The following is a 17,370-nucleotide window of genomic DNA, read 5'->3' on the forward strand; positions in this document are numbered from 1 at the left end:
ACCGGGCGGCAGCGCCCCCTCCTGGCTCCTGAGAGAACGGAGTCCCCCGTTACTGAGCTGCCCTCCCTGCTCTGCTCCTCCCCGCCGACTGGGAAGCCTCGGAAATTTCTCTACCAGCCCGGGTTTACCAAGCGCCACTCCCGTGGCCGGCTCTGCGCGCGCACTTTGCCAGGCCGGTAGATTAAGTCGTCTCGTCTGATTCTCCAACACTCTCGGACGCGGAAGCAGTCACTGTTTGCATTTGGCCAGGGGAGGAAGGGAGGCTCGGGAGGTCGAGTTCCTTGCCCCCCGGCACGCCCCAAGGGAGCTGCGGGTTCGCTTCCCCCAGCCTCTGCTTGGGCGCCGGGCGGCCCGCCCCAATCACTGCGGCGTGTGCGCTGTGAGCGTCTGTTCTGTGCGCGTGCGCCCGCCCCAAGACCGGTCCCGGGGGCCAGGAGCGCGGTCGAGAGGGTGGGGAAGGAGGGGTGCCCCTCGGCCCCGGGGCGCGCGGGCGGGGCTCGTGCCCTGCCCTAGCCCCGCCCATCGGCCCCGCCCCCCCGCCTGCGCGGGGAGGAGGCGGTGGCGCTGCGCGCGGGCACTCGGCGGGCGGTGAGGAGCGCGGAGCCGGAGCCGGACGCTGCCGCCGCCGCCGCCGCCACCGCCACCGCCACCGCCACCTGCGCGGTCGTCATCAAGGTAGGGCGGCCCCTCGCCGCCAGCGGTGCCTGCCTTCCCGGTGCGCGCGGTGTGTGCGCCCCGCGCCTCCCGGCTGCAGCGCCCTGGGCGGGATGCCGGGCTAGGCGCGCCGCGGGGGACCTGGCGGGGCGCAGGGGGACGAGGCTTCCGTCACCCCCGCGTGACCTTACAAAGCACCGCTCTCCTCCAGGCCTCAGTTTCCTCACTGGGATAGCGGGCGCAAGGGTGGCCCCTTGCGCTCCGCGCCGTTGAGAGAGGCCGCGCTGAGGTCCAGGCTCCCGACGGCTTGGGGCTGGGATCGGTACTGTCTGCATCGCCCACCCCAACCCGCAGCGAGGGCCGCTCACGCTGGGTGTGGCCAGCCGGTCCCGACAGCCCTCCCCACTCGGTGGCCTGCGTGCCCCCGCGGGACCCTAGACGCTCCCCCTCCTGACTGGGTGGCCTGCAGGGCCTCAGCTTCCAGGTACGGGAAACTGGAGGGGGCGACAACCCGGGGTCCCCTAGGCATGTAGGGTAGGGCCCTCGAAGCCGGCCGGCCAAGTCTGCCTTGCTGGGGGAGCCCTGAGTTGGGAGTGAAGGGACCGTCAGCTGCAGATTTGCCTGGACCAGACCCATGAACCCACCAGGTTTTAGAGCATAGTATCGGACACCCTCATCCCCTTCCCTGCCCCTCCAGGCATGATAGGGCTGGATCAGGTTTATGTGTGTGGACCGCAGAGGGGCGACAGTGCCAAGAGAGCTGTGTCTGGGTAGGGTTGGGTTTGGGACGGAGCACGTGTCTAAGGGACTGTGGCTCCAAGCTCTCAGGGTTAAAAAAAAACAAAAAACAAAAAAACCTCTGGTGTCTGGCCCAGTGGCTCAGTAAGATCCCCTCTGGAAGGTCTTGCTGCTCCCATTACACACCTCTTATGATGGGGATCTCACTCAGCTGGAAGCTGCTGGTCCTGCTCTGGGCACACAGACAACATCTTCCTCCACTCTGGGACAATCATCAGGTCCCTTAAATCTGCTCACTTCCGGGCTGAACAGCTCCAAGCCCAGCACTCTTTCTCTGGCTAGAGCCAAAGGGAGAAAAGGGAAGAGGCAGGAGCTGAGGTGTCTGCCCCAGAGCCAGTAGTAGTGAGCCTGGGGCTCATTCAGAACCCACCCGCATCAGGGCTAGAATGTGCACTTCCTGCATTTCGGAATGCCTTTGGGTTAGCAGCTCCCTTAGAGGTCTGGGGTGAGGGGAGGAGCGGTAGGAGCCCCTCTCCAGCCCCTTCCTGCCTCCAGTGCCTCTTCATTTTCTCCTGTTGCCTGCCCTGATGGAGGGAGTAGTTTCTGAGAACCAAGACTGGGCCTTCTTGTCTGTTTCGTGACCTGCCCTCACCCAAGAGCTTTCTTACTGCCTGGGCGTGTGGTGAGCTCTGTATCATCAGAGGGATGTGAGCAGAGGCTGGGGGGGGCACTTACTGGGGGGTGAACTACCTTTGACTGCAAGTCTGGGGTTCTTGATCTGACTGGCAGTGTGGCCATGACTGTGCCCTCTGGTTATGGTGGAGCCTCACAGAACCTGGAGCTAGACCACAAATGAGTATTATTACCCCCTCGTAAAAGCAGACTAAGTATATGTGCTGTCCCTCGAACGTAGCTCTAACACACACGCTTAAGTGCTACCTAAGTGTCTTGTCATCTCCACATATGTATAATCTGTTTTCCTGCTCAGCATTTTGGCCTGATTTAGGGGCCTGGTAGATTCTGGCTATTATAAAGTCATCCTATCCTAATAATTTGAAAATGTACTGTGGAATTATGGCATGTCCAAGCTGAAAGGCAGCGGAAGAAATCATCGCTTCAACCCCCTCATTGTCTAGATAGGCATCCCCTAGCCCCAGAGGGGACATGACTTGTCCAAGTTGACACGCCAGCCAGCAGCCACGCCCCGGGTTTCTGATTGCAAGACCAGAGTATTTGTTTATTTGTTGGAAGACACATACCATATAGTAAGTGAAAGTGGTCTGTATTTATTCCTATAAAATGAACAAAAATAAATATAAAAGGATAAACCTCCCTGCTGCAAGGCTGTGGGGATCCTCCAGCAGCCTTTAATTTTGCAGGTCTATCTGGTAGCCTGTTACAAGAGTCCAGGAAAATGATTCAAACTGCCCTTTGCCCCTAGACTTCTTCCTTTGAGGACTTTACCTTAAGGAAATAACTATAGAGGAAGATGAATGCAGTGCTGTTATTTATAACAAGTTTTCATGTAGTGACGCTTTTGGTGTTTTACCTGAGGTTTAATAAGTATTTCATTTGAAAAGCGCAGCTTAAAAAATAGTAGCATTAAAGCTTCCATTGCTGGGGGGCGCCTGGGTGGCTCAGTGGGTTAAGCCGCTGCCTTCGGCTCAGGTCATGATCTCAGGGTCCTGGGATCGAGCCCCACATCGGGCTCTCTGCTCAGCAGGGAGCCTGCCTCCCCCTCTCTCTCTCTGCCTGCCTCCATGCCTACTTGTGATCTCTGCCTGTCAAATAAATAAATAAAATATTTAAAAAAGAAAAAGAAAAAAAAAAAACGCTTCCATTGCTGGGATCAGGCTGCCGTAAAAGCAGCATGGTCAAGAGGAAAGCTCACGACTCAAGTCAGTAGGCGTTAGGTGTACATCCAGGATGAACTCTGCATGTACCCCACAGTGTGACCTTGGCTCAGTCCCTTTCCCTTTCTCTCTTTCTTTCTTAAGATTTTATTAATTAAAAATTTATCTGAGAGAGAGAGAGAGCCCCCGAGCATGAGTGGGGGGGCAGAGGGGTAGGGAGAAGCAGACCTCACATGTTTCTTCATCCCAGGACCCTGGAATCATGACATGAACCAAAGGTGCATGCCCAACTGAGCCACCCAGGTGCCCCCCCTTTCCTTTTCTGACCTCACTTTCCCCATCTGTGAAATGGCATAGAGTCAATGATTGCTGAATTTCTTTCAGCTCTGACAACCCGCCTTAAGGACCTAACAGATCTCTGTAACTGAAGCCTGTGTTGGAACAGTGAACATGGTGATAACCAAAGAATGTTCTAGCCTTCCTCCCCCATCATTAAACAAATCCTCTTAAAGGACTGCAGCTAGTCTTTTTCCCTTGGAAGGGGCTTCATTCAGCTTTTGACTTTTGTTAGTTCCAGATGGCCAGAAGCTGGATTGTTGTACAGGGGAGTGTGGCTTTGTTTCTATTTTTCTTTGCCAGATATCAGGGGACAGAGATTTTTCAGGAAGACCAGAAAATAGTGCAGCAGGATCTTCTGTTTGTTATTTTAAGGCTATAGGCTGTTCCTTGCCTCCTTCAGACCAGACTAGAGGTGCTTTGCAATCACACCTAGTATGAAGGGCCGGGAATAGGTGGCTTGCCTTCTGTGAACAAACATTTATTGGGTATCTACTGTGTACGAGGACTTGAGGTGCCTCCTAGGGTCCTGCATGTTGACATGAGAAATATATTAGGTTAAACTGTGGGAAATGGCCAATATCTGACTGTTCTTGACTTAACAAGAAATGGCAGTTCATTCAGTTCAGTCTGAATGGAAAAAGATATAATTAAAGAGCCCTGTGCTCCCTACCATAATTGAGAGATTGGCAGGGTGCAGTGGAGACTAGGAAAGTGTGATTATAAGCTTGGAAAAGTCAAGGAGGAAGGGCATGGGATCCTCACCTTGAAAAATCAGTAATTCTAATAAAATACTAATGACAATGAGTATTTCCCACCTGCCTGATTCTGTCCTAAGTGCTTTACATTTATTCATTTAGTCATTTAGCTGTTCTTTTATTGAACAGCTACATTGTGCTCGGTATTTCCTGGGGTGGAGGCAGCAGTCTTGACAGTAAATAAAATAGACCCCCAGAATCTATCCTAAAGAAACTTCCAATCTGATAGGGAAGAAAAGACAATAAACAGTAAGTAAAGGAAAATGGTGATAAATGGGGTGGAACAAATAAAACACGGGAGTTACGTTCCAGGCATGTGAAGGGGAGTGGAAGGATGGGGTTGCAGTTTTTAATTGGGTGGTTGGGGGATCACTGAGAAGGAGACTTTGGGGCTAAGTCTTGAAGGAGGTGAGGAAGGTTGCTGGGCTGGTTTCTGGGGAAGAGCCATCCAGGTGGAGGGAACAGCCAGTGCAAAAGGCCTGGGGTAGGACCATGCCTGGCATGTTCACGGAAGAGCGGGCGAGAACAGAGTGACAGAGAAGGCAGGGGAGATGCGTAAGAGGTGCCACTGGTGGTCAGATTTTGGACCCTGCCCTGTGCATCATTGTGAGGGGGGGGATGCTCTTTTTTCCCCCCCTTTTTAAGTAGACTTCATGCCACACTTGAGACTCAGACTCGTGACCCAAGATCAAGAGTTGTGTGCTCTACTGACTGAGCCAGCCAGGTGCCCCGAGGAGGGGGTACTCTTTTTACTTCTCTTTTTCAGTTAAAAAAACAGAGATAGAGACATTAGGTAGCTTGTTGAGATGAGATGCTGTCTCATAGTGGACCCAGGGCCTCTAGTAGAGGGCAGTGAGGAGCCATGGGACATGGCCAGGGCATGGCCAGATCTGATGTCAGTGTGTGTCTTCTGGGTTGCAGAGAGAAGGTTGTGGAAATAATCCAGGCTGGGGGGATGAGTTGGACCCAGGCAGTGACCCAGTGGATGTAGGTGCTGGGAATGAGGATGGGGGGTGGGGGTCCAGGCCAGGTGAGCACGAGGAGGAAGAGGAGGAAGCCAGGCTGGTCTTAGCTTATTTATTGAACAAACACTTAATAGCACTTCTGCTCTAGGCAACCATCTAAGATTTGACATACATTAACCCATTCAGTCCTCAAAGCATGGTGGAAGATAGATACTCTCATTGTTATTGCTACTTTTTAAGAAAAATGAGTGTATTCTATTATATGTAAGTTATATCTCAATAAAGTTAGTTTACAGGGAAAGTATTTTTTTATATTATAAATACTTGATGGTAATGGGAAATTTAGAAAAAAAGGAAAACAGAAAATAAATTATCTGTATTTTCTCTTTTCATCTCAGGTAATTATTATAAATATTTTGGCATATTTACTTCGCCTTTTTTCAACTATTCTCTCCATTTTTTTTTAAAGCTTTTATTTACTTATTTGAGAGAGAGAGGGAACACAAGCAGGAGGAGTGGCAAACAGAGGGTGAGGGAGAAGCAGGCTCCTGCTGAACAAGGAGCCTGATGTGGGGCTCGATCCCAAAACTCTGAGATCATGACCTGGGCTGAACGCAGCCAGCCACTTAACCAACTGAGCCTCCCAGGAGCCCTGTTCTCCCCCATTTCACAGATGAGGTTGGGCCATTTGCAGAGGGTCAGCCACCTGAAGCCATGTCATCAGGCTCCAGTCTCCAGGGTCTTCATCACTGTGCTCTGCTACCTGGAATGTCAGTTGGTGGGTTCCCGTGAGCCACACCCCCGCACTCACCCCGCCCCAGCATCAGCTCACACATGGGGAAAGCGAGGCTCAGTGAAAGGTAGGGCCTTGTGGAGCATCTCTCACCTAGTTGGGAACAGATAGGTGAGGTCTCATTCTGACAAGAAATAGGATGCTGAGAACTTGTGCAGGGTTGATGTGGCAGCTGCTTTCGGTCTGGCCTTGAGCCCAGAGTTTGCAGGGGGCTGGCAAGTGGCGTGACCCCACCCACAGGCAGGGCCCAGGACTGCTGGGCTGGGCTGCCTGCTGGGCCAGGCCGGGCTGCCGGGGCAGGCCTGGGTTCCCTGAGCTCAAGAGTCTCAACCCTCCCATGGGCCCTGGGTGGGAGGTGGCCAGGAGACAGGGAGTGAGAGTTTGGGGCCCTGCCAGGCCTGCAGGCCCCCTGGGAGTTGTCTCTTGTACTCTGACTGTGCATTTATTTCTGGCTCTGGTGCCTGCAAACTCCTGGGGCCTCCTGCTGCTAGGGATGTGGTCCCGGCATCCAGGCCCAGCCAGCTACCAGGTGAGCCTTGGGCCGGGTCTTCCCCGCCCCCGCACCCCGCCCCACCTGCAGAATGGCATCATAATGGTGCCAGCTGCAGGATGAAGTGAGGTGTAAGTGGAAAGTGCCGGCACACGGAGGTGCTCAATAGATGGGTGGCTACTGTTGCTGTCCCTAAGGCTGCCCCCCGGGGTGTTGGCTCAGGCTGGGGGATTGAGCCTGCCCCAGCCAGAGCACCTCCACGACACGCCCCTTCACACCTGGCTGAACCAGGTAGGCCCAGCCAGTGCAGGAGGAGACAGAAATGAACCTGGGGCAGTGGCCTGCAGTCCAAGATTGCAGACAGCAAAAGACAGTGGAAGGAAGGAAGCCACGCCCCCAAGGAGGGAGCCCGCATCTGGCCTAAAACGTGCTCTGTAGGCAAGTCCTGTCCCTTCTTTCTGCCCCTTCCTCTCACCCATAAAGTGGGGAGATTATTTCCTGCCTTGATGATTGTACCGATCTTCATGCCAGCAGCCGTCTACTGAGGCTTCCCTGTGCTCAAGGGAATGATGGAGAGAAACCAGACCCAGCACCGTCTGCAAGGGTGTGCAGCTGGGAGGGGGGCGGGGGGCTCCAGCTCTGATAGGGAAGCCCAGGAGCTGTGGCCCTCAAAGAGGGGCAGCTAACCTAGCCTGGGTGGGGCTGGAGGTGGGGAAGGCCCCCGGAGGAGGTGATGTCCCAGCTGGCTTGTGAGTGGGATGGAAGTCAGCCAGACATGGGAGGGGAGGAAAGTGCAGAAGGTCATTGGGTAAATGGCTCACCTCTCTGAGCCCTAGCCTCTTCATCTGTAGAATGGCCCAAAGATAAGTACCTGCTTTGCCTAATTTATAGGGTGGTTGTGAGGCTTAAAATTGGATGAAGAGCATGGTAGTACTTCTGAACTCTAAAATGTCAGGCACCTGTTTGTTGTTGCTTATTGTGATGTCTGGAGCCCCTGGCAGTTCAAGAAACACAGGGCCAGCATCCTTCTGGGTCTCAGAGAACATCTGGTCTATTTTAAAAGGCCTCCAATCAAACCTAACAGGGACAGAGAGCCTCTGTTCACCTTATACCCCTTGATTTAAGAGCTAAAGAGTATTTCTGTAGGGGGGGTGTGGCTGTGCTTAGAGGGGGCCCGAGGACAGCCGTAACCCAGTCACAGCCCTGTCCCATTGAAGAGGACAAGTGCCTGCAGAAACGCAGGGCCATACGCATGGGCTGGGCCTCAGGACCTGGGCAGGAGGGGCTGAGATCTAAGGGACGTGCCAGGGGAAGGGGTGGAAGACGGGAGTGCCGTGAGGTCACTGAGGAGAAATAGTTCTGGGTCAAGGAGGTCCGCGAGGTCGCATTACCTGGAAAAGCAAGGCAGAGAACACGGTGAACACGCTGCGGGCACTGAGCCTGCTTGGGTTTGAATATGGGAGAAGAATGTATGTCCACACTTGTGAATATGTGAAAATACGCAGACACATGAAGCTGGTTGATGATTGCTTTTACTTTTGTCTTTTCTATACTTTGAAATTTTTGCACGCTATGTGACGTTTATTTCTAGAACAAGTTGTCCGCATGTAATATATGTGACAGTATAATGCAGAGAGTATAACGGTCTGACATCAGCAGGCTAGAGGGTTCCAGGAGGCACCCACAGCGGGTGGCCTTGGGTGAGGCCTGGATGATATCCTCCCTGCTGGCCTTCAGGACAGTTGGGAACCGGGTCCAGGGGTGGCCTGGTTGGAGGCGGCACTGAAGGAGAGGTGTCTGGAGTAGGTTCTAGGACTCTTCCTGGGACAGAGACGGGGGTTGGAGGTGGCTGGTAGCACTCTCCGCACGGTGAGCAGACTGTCCAAGCAGGACCGCAGGCCCCAGCAGCAGGAGCACAGGGTCAGGTCCAGAAGGGTAAGTGTTCTCCTGGCACTTGGGCCACCCCCTGAGTGGGACTGGGATGGCAGGAACAGGTCCAGAGGGCCCGCTGGCTAGGGCAGGGGCCTTGTAAATGCTTCAGGGGCCCACCTCAGTATGCCGACCCCCGCAGACCCTTCTCCCTCAGTGATGCCCTTGCTTGGTCTTCAGTCCGTGGGGCTCTCATACACCTTCCCGCCTCTTTACAAGGGAAGTAAAGAAACTAATCTCCTGTCATATTTTATTGGATGCCGGGTACCATCTGTTGTGAGATATGCCATTGTTTTATAACCCATTAAGAAAGGAAAAACAGAAAACTCTAAGTTGCATTTCAGTTTCAGAGATGTTAAATGTCAAAAAAATGTGTCTTGGAATCAATCAGAACAACAAGCAGGAGGGCCCCACCCTAGATTCTTAATGTACATATACTCATCTAATCCTCTGTCAACCTCCTGGCTAGATAGTCTTGTCCTCTGTTTACAGATCAGGAAACAGGGGCCCAGAGAGGTTAAGGGATTTTTGCAGGGTCACACAGCCAGCAAAAGATAAAGCTGGGATTTGAACCCATCCATCACTTTTTCCTCACCCAACCTCAAAAAGCAAAGGCTCCTGAGTGCTGGCTCTTCCGAAGAAGACAGTGTTCACATTGCAAAATGAACATAATGCCAGCTCGGAGTTCAGAAATGCCCCTGTGGACTGGTCATTAAACGCCCAGTGCTATATGAGTAATGGGGGGAAGGCCGGAGGGGAGCTGGAGAGATAATGGACAGGAAGAGCTCAGAGAACTTCTTGGCTGGTTCATTAACCTCAACCTTGTTAACAATCATTATCAGGACTAGATTGACTTACGGCCCACTCTGGAGAGAGACCACAGAGACCTGCCTCACACAGATCAGTCACCCTAGAGCCTCACCCAGAAAGGCCCACACATTCATTTCCTACAAAGTTATTTTTTGATTTACTCTTGTGAATGAGACCTTTATTTGCGTATGGGTCACCGAGTGCCTGTGAAGCCCGGCGTGGCGCTAGGGTTACAGCACACCGCAGAACAGACATAGGTGCTGCCGTGGTGGGGTCACAGACCAGAGGCAACGGACAGTAATCCTCGCATCCCACAAAACCTGCAACAGGTGCCTGTTGGGGAAGAGACGGCATCAAAGCTTACAGAGCAGAGAATGTGTCCAGTTCTGGGTCAACTGCAAAAGGCTATTCTAAGTGAAGGACTCTTCTTTTTTTTTTTTTTAAATTTATTTGAGAGAGAAAGAGATTGAGAGAACAAGTGGGAGGAGGGGCAGAAGGAAAAGCAGACTTCCTGCTGAGTGGGGAGCCGGATGTGGGACTCAATCCCAGGACTCTGGGATCATGACTTGAGCCAAAGGCAGACGCTTAACTGACTGAGCCACACAGATGCCCCAAAGGAAGGACTTTTGAACTGAGATCTGAAAGATCAGTCAGGGGGAAGGGGAGGCTGCTGGACCAAGGAAACAATGCTGAGGCTGACAGACGGGGGCCTCTGAGGACTTGAAAGTTCTGAGTGTCTCCAGCTCTGATTCCTGGGCAGGTGAGGCCAGAGAGGTGGAGTGGGCCAGACCCTTGAGCTCCTGGAGCAGTGGCTGTGGAGTGACATGCTCAGATGGGCATCTTCTGATAAGATAGGGGCCAAGATGGTAGGTAGGTGAGTGTGTGCAGGTGAGAGCTGCTGGTAGCAGTGGGATGAGAGCTGGGTGGATGGTGTACAAGGAGCGCTGGTGATGGGCGGCTGGAGGAGGAGGAGGAGGAGGCCACCCGGGCAACCGCTGGGATCTGGCTGTGCCGTCACAAGACCTGCCTTGCAGAGGGAAGGGTCCCCAGAGGAGAAGAGCTGTAGTGGGAAAGCTGTCACCCCACTGAGACTTGTCCTGGTTTGGGTTTTGTCCATTTTTTCCCCAGCCCTCCTTAAGTATCCTGGTTCATCCAGCACCAGACTTTTGGTGGCTGATGGGAAAAGAGGTCAGTGGGCGAAGAGGTCTCTGGCGAGGATGAGGTGACGGACCTCGTGGAAGGAGAGGAGAGAGGGGCAGATGGGCGGGGATGAGGTAAAGGAGGCGTCTCTCGGGGGCAGAGCTGTGGAAGGATGTCCCAGATCACTGGACACAAGAAAGCGGCTGAGGTCGGATGGCCCAGACGCCATCCGGGAGCTGGCCTCATGGAGAGGCTGTGTCCAGTCTTGGCAGCGGAGTTGAGGCAGCGCCCAATGGGCGGTCAGCAAGGGGGCGCTTGGATTAGTGACTTTGGAAGCAAGTGGAACGTTTTCACAGGGTGGCAAAGTGCAGGGTGTGGCCAAGAGAAATGGGTGACTGAGGACAAGGAAAGGAGGGCCTTTGGAGAGGATACGACCCTTGGACAGGGGGAAACTGAGGCTGGAGAGGATCTGGGATGGATCTGAGGTCACACAGGGAGACAGGGACTCTGCTAGTATGGTTTGCCGTGCTGCGGGTTCCAGATTGCATGGGGTGCTTCCTTTCCTCGGTCGTCCTTGGGAGATGAGAACCTGATGCTGCGGGGTCCGCACATGGCCTGGGCGGGGGGGGGGGGGGGGAGGTGGGGGCGGGGAGCTGTGGCTAGCCAAGGAGTGCACGGGATGCGTGTGGGAAGACAACGAAGGGGAGCCGCTAAGCTGAACCTTGTCGCAGCAGTGGGGCGGGCGGAGCGCTAGAGGGACTTGGCAAGAGAACCAGTGTAAGCCAGGGCTGCTGACCGGGAGCGCGCTGAGCCTGTTCGGGCTGTGGCAAACACAGTCCAGTTTGGCTCGGTCCAGGGCGTAGTATCCAGTCCTGGGCAGTCACCAAGGGCAGAGGAGGCGGGAGCAGCCTGGCCTGGCAGAGGGGAGTGTTTTATCATTTCTGTTGAGAATTGCAGGCAGATCATGATAATAAAAGGTCAGACTTTTAGTCTTATTATTGTTTTTAAGTTCTCTATAGAAAATGCACCCCCGCCGGGGCACCCGGGTAGCTCAGTCATTAAGCGACTGTCTTCGGCTTGGGTTGTGATCCTGGGGTCCTGGGATGGAGCCCCTCATCGGGCTCCCTGCTCAGCGGGAAGCCTGCTTCTCCCTCTCCCACTCCCCCTGCTGTGTTTCCTCTCTCGCTGTGTCTCTTTCTGTCAAATAAATAAAATCTTTAAAAAGAAAGGGAGGTATTGTAGAGCTATAGAGAGTATGTTTATAAAAAAATTAAAAAATTTTAAAAAAAAGAAAGGGAGGGAGGAGATTGCACCCCCTTCTTGTCTGCATCCAGCCCTACTGCCCTTATCCCCCTTTCTCTCCCCCACCTTGCCCCCACCTCTCTCCTTGGTTCACTCCTGGGCCACACCTCAGCTTTGAATGCCCAACGGAGAAGCCATTGAAGGTTTTGGAAGAAGGGATGCTTCTGTCTCAGGGTCGCCCAAATGGGACTCAGCTTAGGAGAAGTCAGGCGGGGAGATTAGGAAGACAGCGTGGACGAGGGGAGAGGGATGTGGAGATGAGGCGGATGAGAGCAGGGGACAGCAGAGCTGTGGAGACAGGAGCAGGACTTAAGGCCTGCCTTGGAAGGCCCGGGATCCATGCCCACAGCTGCCCACCGCCACACCAGGCCTGGGTCGGCACCTCGGGGGACCACTGGGCTGCCAGGGCTCCAAGCCCTGCAGTGTCCAGGGCTCTGGTTGGCAGTCGGAGGTAGACTCCACAGACTCTAGATCTCACCCCCCGGATCCCATCGCCTAAACAAAACCTTCCAGAGTGTAAGGATAACCGTAGCACCCCTCAGGGGTCACTTCCCAGCCCACAGACATCAGGGGGACCTCATGGGTATCCAAAGAGCAAACCCAGGAGCTGGGTTTAACTAGTCTCATTTCACAGACAAGGAACCAAGGCTACAGAGGGAAGCAGAGCGACTCTTAGAACCGTGGCCTACTCATGGTTCCATGTGTCCCCCCTTCCCATCCTGATAGCACCTATAACTTGACTGGGACACACATCACCTCCATGCCACCTCCAGCCGGCCTCAGAGCCAGGGGCCGACCTCGTGGCACGGGGGATACAGCTGCAGAGGGCTGAGAGGGGCAGGGAGCCGAGAATGGCGGAGGAAGGGGCTGGACTGAGGCGGGGACATGGAAGCAGCTGGTTTGCACATCAAGAGCTAGACATTTGCGTTCTCTCTGGGCTCTGCAGTGGGCTAGTTACACCCCTCACCCAGGCCTTGTTTCCTCACCTGAAAGGGGAGGGGGTTAGACTAGACGATCTCTACCATCCTGTGCAGCCTGAAAATCCTGCTGGTCTCCCCGGCTTCTGTTCTGGTGGCCTCCCAAGTGAGGGGTGCAAGACTCTTATTGGGGCGCAGGGAAGAGCTCTATCGAGACGATCATTCGGCTTTGCTCAAGGTTGGGAGATGCAGACCCACCGACACCACTCAGGCCGTCAGACAGCCTCGTGTCTCGTGTCTCCGGAAGTCTCTGCAGAGAAGGGGAAAGTACTCTGAGAAGGGATGGCAAGCATGCCCCTGCTCTCTCTTTGGGAGCTCAGTATAGTGAATTTAACCTGGTTAATGAATCCAAATGAATCCAAATGAATCCAGACTAATTAATCCAGATTGGCTTTGTGGATTATATTAACCAGTTTGAACAAAACTAATCCTCACAAAATGGACAAGTGGTTTTAGAAGATTCCCATCTGAGGGCGCCTGGGTGGCTCAGTGGGTTAAGCCTCTCCCGTCGGCTCAGGTCATGATCCCAGGGTCCTGGGATGGAGCCCCGCATCGGGCTCTCTGCTCCGCGGGGAGCCTGCTGCTCCCTCTGCCTCTGCCTGCTACTCTCCCTGCTTGTGCTCTCACTCTCTCTCCCTGTGTCAAATAAATACATCTTAAAAAAAAAGAAGAAGATTGCTATCTGAACAGTGGGTTGTTAGTGGTTCTAATAATATGAGTACTCTTGGACAAGAAATTAACACTTGGGTTTCTGGCCATGGTCACATCCGCAGCCACAAGAAAAGGGGGAAAAAAACAGTGAGAAACTAATCCAATCTGATAAGAAATCAGCCCAAGCTGTTTTTTAAATTGGGGGGAGGGGCGCTATTTGAAATACAGCTTTAGAGTCACTCTGGTTAGCGATGAATCTCGCCTCATGTATACGTTGTGCCTCGTAGCTCCTGAGAGTAGTAACGCGTATAAAATATTGGTGGGTGGGGTTCATTTTTTTCTCTTTCGAAGAGCACATGATCAGGAAAAAAAAAAAAAAGCCTCCCTGCTCTAACTTCCTGGTCCTTTCTCTGCAGCTGCCCCTTCTGGCAAATCACCTCGTTTGTGATTTGTTCAGGTAGGGTGTGATTTCTCCATTCTTCTGCCTGTTCCCTGGGCAGACACCCCATTGCTACCTCTGGGTCCACAGAACCCAGCACAGGGATCTGTCTCCGGCGGGAGGCATGAAGAATGTAGTGTGAGTCTATGTTTCCCCATTTACCTTTCCCACTGTGGGGCTGCGGCTGTGCTGACCTTTCTGGCAGCAAAGACTTGGGGTCTGTCTCCCCTCCTGACCCTAAGAAGCCCCATTCCTCTCAGCGTAAACCGCAGTCTGGAGAAATGCAGCCCACCTTTCAAAGTCTGAGTCTCAGGAGGGTCCAGCTGCGGTGAATGACCACCCCACCCCACCCCCGCGCCTCACAATTAGAAGCCTTCTTCCCAGCCATGCTTGGAATCTGTCCCTCTGAGAACAGCAACACAGATAAGGAAAAAAATATTTGGTACTGTATCCAGTCACAGGATCAAAGGGAACTTTGTTCCATGTCTTAGAGGACTCTCCCAGGCTGGGGTGCCAGAAATCCAGATCCCATTCCTGGTTCTGCCCTTTATGGATGTCCCCGGACAAGCTGACTCAATTTCCCTTTCTGTACCCCATGAGCTCTTGAGGTCTGGCCAGTGCTACTATTCTAAGAAGTGAATCTAGGATCTTTTGGGGGTACCTGCTCCACTGAGTGGTTCTCAGCCCCCATCTGGAGGATTTGAGTCTGGTTTGGGCTCCAACCTAGGTGTCAAATGGGGACAGCTCGGAACATTATGGGGAGGCGATGAAAGTGGGGAGATGGGAACCTGAGTCACACAAGAAACTCCCCCTCCCTGCATGGACCCAGTGCAGGGCCACGTGGTCAGGGGCCTCAGCTGTCTGAAAGGTTGCCATGGGGCGAAGGCCGTGGGTGCCGTTGGTGGAGCTGGAGGAACAGAGGCAGGGGAACTGGGGATTTCCACTCAGTGGGAGAAGGAAGTGTGACAGTGGATCTGCCCTGTTCCCGGAAGGAGTGAGCTTCCCATCACTAGAATGGTACAAGCCAAGACCCTCAGACTTTTCAGACAGAATGGTGTGGAAAGGAGGACTGAGAGCTGGGCTGGATGTCCACCCAGATCCCCGAGGCTGGGCAGTCCTGTTTTTTTGCCCCAGATGTAATAAGATCATTTGAGAGCAGGAGTGAGTGCGTCTGGCTCAGAATTAGATTAGATAAGAATTAGAGCTTTAAATCAGCACAGAGGGCTTGGGGGAGGGGCACGAGGTTTTCTCTGCTGCCAGCCTGTTAAGGGGGTTCGGGTGCCTCCCAACACAGGTGATCCCCTCCACCCCCAAGTCTTTAGATCTTTAAGCATTGCCACATGGAGGAGAAAAAACGACATGGACACTTTGTGCTTCTGGTTTAGTCTGTAAGCTCAGGTCACCTTATGCATTTTTGTTAAACGTTCATTTCAACCCATTAATACAGTTAAATACGGTAGGGAAGTGCCTAGCCCACAGTGAGTACTCAGTAGAATGCTATTATTACTTATTTTGAATTTATCTTGGATTTGCCATGTTCCAGGCAGTGTTCTAAGTGCTTGCCATATATGAACTCATTTACTACTTTAGGATGACAAAACCTAAGACCTGGAGAGGTTGACTAGCCTGCCCAAGGTGTCCCAGCGGGTATGTGGTGAGACCAGTGCCTGAGCCAGGCCCGACTGTGTCTGTAGCCATCTCTGCCTCCTCTCCATGTGGTCACACCACACAGTAAAGAAACAAAGCACATGTGCCCCCTCCCCCCCACCCCGTTCTCCCTTCAGAGCCTCCCTAAAGCCTCAGGACTGCGGCAAGCAGAGATGCACACTCCCATTATACAGATGGGGCCCTGGGCCCCAGAGAGGGCAATGACTTGAACAGGGTCACACAGCCAACGGAGGCAGAGCAGACTGGAGCTGGGCTCCTGGTCTCAGAACATATCTGTGCCTTCCCTGCGCAGAATGGGAAACCCAGCCAAGCCCAGGGAGAGTCCCTGTGAGCCGATACTGCTCCCTCAGCTCTTTCTGCCCCAAGAGCAGCGGGAGCCAGGCCCGCAGAGGGTGAGGAAGCCTGCAGGAAGGGGATGGGAAGAGAACTCCTCTGTCCAGGCACAGCTCCTCCAGGCCTTTCCGAAAGGGCCTGGGAAAGTTGTGAGGACACTCGCCCTATAGCAGCCCCTTCTGCTGAGGGCGGTGCGGGCAGAGAAGGCCCCACTAGCCAGGAGTGAAAGGGGTGGGAGGGGGCCCTGGGTGGCTTAGTCGGCTGGGCGACTGTTGGCTGCCTTCAGCTCAGGTCATGATCCTGGAGCCCCGGGATAGAGTCCCACATCAGGCTCCCTGCTCAGTGGGGAGCTTGCTTCTCCCTCTGACCCTCCCCCCTCGCGTTCTCTCTCTCTCTCTCTCTCTCATTCTGTCTCTCAAATAAATAAATAAAATCTTAAAAAAAAAAAAAAAGGCGGGGGAGGAGGTCGGCCTCCCCGGGGAAAGTAGAGCAGGAAGGGTGGAGCCGGCTGATGGCCTGGGAGAGCCAGGGGAGAGCCAGCCGGATATCTAGGGGCTGCTGGCTCTTTTCTTTCTTATTGGGGCAGAATTTACATCACATAAAATTTGCCATTGTAACCATTTTTAGTTCTGTGCCCTGGAGTACATTCACGCTGTTTGTACAACCAGCACCACTGTGATTTTTAAATTTTGATCTCACAATAGCCTATTCTGTGCTTTAATGGTTTTGCTGACATGCCTTAATGAAAAGTGTGCGCTCGGGTGCTGAAATTACCACCCTTGACAAAAAGGAGCTCGTGTCGGAGCTGCCTCCATGCCAGGCATTGCTTTAAGGCATTTTATTTTATATTTTTAAAATAGTTTTCTAGAAAGATTTTATTTATTTATTTGCCAGAGAGAAAGTGAGAGAGAGCATGCGCAAGCAGGGGGAGCCGATTCCCCGCTGAGCATGTGGGCTTGATCCCAGGACCTGAGCTGAAAGCAGATGCTTCACCGACTGAGCCACCCAGGCACCCACTGTAAGGCATTTTTAAAGGAATAAACTCATCGAATCCTTACCGTTTCCCTGAAGTTAGGTTCTGTCGTTGACCCCAGTTTACAGATGGGAAGACTGAGACACAGACAGGTTTTAATATCTTTCCGCACATCCTTCCCTGGCCCACCAGTTGCTGCCGTTTGTTGAGGACTCGCTGTGCACCGGTCTAACCGCTCTGTTCAGCCTTGGCGCCATTTCATAGCAACATGGGGAGAGGTCGGTGCCCATGTAGTTGCAAGATCTAGAGAAGGAGAGTCTGGGTTTCTCTCTGGGTCTGTGTCTCTGAAGCCTGTGTCTTGACCACCTGACCTTGATGCCTGCAGTTCAGAGGGTGAAGCTAGCTGCCGAGCACCCGCTGGTTCTTGAGGACTGGCCTGACCCCCCCCATTTGTATACCGAGAATATTTGCGAGATGGAAAGGCAAGAATCACAGCCCCCAGTGGCCCCCAATTAGGAAGCGGTTGTGTGCTCCTGGAGCGTTTGGAGGACAGGTTCCTGC

The 17,370-nt window shown here is 53.4% G+C and overlaps 1 protein-coding gene across 2 annotated transcripts in view; it reads left to right on the forward strand.

Annotated features, from left to right (window-relative positions):
• Nucleotides 1-432: 432 nt before the first annotated feature.
• Nucleotides 433-17,370, forward strand: part of CORO2A (coronin 2A) — a 52,443-nt gene continuing 35,505 nt past the window's right edge. Inside the window, exon 1 of one of the 2 annotated variants that reach the window (XM_032309021.1) lies at nt 433-675. The gene's annotated coding sequence lies outside the window, so the exon portion shown is untranslated. Of the gene's footprint in view, nt 676-6,692; nt 7,026-17,370 lie in introns of those variants that run through there. The other variant, XM_032309022.1, reaches the window with a different exon arrangement.

The sequence above is a fragment of the Mustela erminea genome, chromosome 12, assembly GCF_009829155.1.
Source record: "Mustela erminea isolate mMusErm1 chromosome 12, mMusErm1.Pri, whole genome shotgun sequence".
NCBI lineage: Eukaryota > Metazoa > Chordata > Mammalia > Carnivora > Mustelidae > Mustela > Mustela erminea.